Genomic DNA, 905 nt, shown 5'->3' with positions numbered 1-905 from the left:
ATGATTTATTTTTGGCAGGTTTTTTGTTGTTGTTTGGTTGGAGGAGGTTATCTATAGGTTATCTATTTATCTATTTATTTATTTTATTTTATTTTTTGGTCTTTTTTTTTTTTTTTAATCTTTTTGAGAAAGGGTCTCCCTGTAGCCTCAGCTGACCTGGAACTCACTATGTAGACCTTGAACCCTCGAACTCACAGAGATCCGCCTGCCTCTGCCTCCCGAGTGCCCAGATTAAAGGTGTATGCCACCATGCCCAGCTTATTTTTAATTTTATTTATTTTTATTTTATGTATATAAGTATATTTTGTGCATATATATATATAAATGCACCCATGTTGTGCAATGCCAAGGGAGGTCAGAAGAGGGTGCTAGATCCCCTGGAACTGGGGTTACAGTTGTTAGCTGCCATGTAGGTGATGGGAATTGAACCCAGGACCCCTGCAAGAGCAGCCAGTGTTCTTAACTACTGAGCACTCTTCAGACTGTCTTTCTGGTGTTTTGAGAGAGGGTCTCCTCATGTAGCCTTGACTGGCCTAGAACTCACTATGCAGACCAGGCTGGCCTCAAATTGACAGAAATCCCACTGCCTATGTCTCTCCCCAAAGTGCTGGGATTAAAGGTGTGTGCCACTACACCTGACTTACTTAATATTTTTAAAATTGGAAGAGGGGCTGGAGAGATGGCTCAGTGGTAAAGAGCACTGGCTGCTCTTGCAGAGGACCTGGGTTCGATTCCCAGCACCCCACATGGCTGTTAACAACCATCTGTAACTCCAGTTTCAGGGGATCTGATGCCTTCTTCTGACCTCTGCGGGAATTGCATGACACAGGTGCACTTACACACATGCAGGCAATATACTCATACACATAAAATGAAAAATAAAATATTTAAGCCAGGCGTGGTGC

At 42.9% G+C, this 905-nt stretch overlaps 1 protein-coding gene across 24 annotated transcripts in view; it reads left to right on the top strand.

Moving 5' to 3' along the window:
* The window catches only part of Adam15 (ADAM metallopeptidase domain 15), an 11795-nt gene that overhangs the window by 3606 nt on the left and 7284 nt on the right, over positions 1-905 (top strand). The gene's annotated exons all lie outside the window — the stretch shown is intronic.

Source organism: Nannospalax galili, unplaced genomic scaffold, assembly GCF_000622305.1.
Source record: "Nannospalax galili isolate Female #2095 unplaced genomic scaffold, S.galili_v1.0 scaffold591, whole genome shotgun sequence".
NCBI classification, from domain to species: domain Eukaryota; kingdom Metazoa; phylum Chordata; class Mammalia; order Rodentia; family Spalacidae; genus Nannospalax; species Nannospalax galili.
This window is presented reverse-complemented; position numbering and strand designations above follow the sequence as displayed.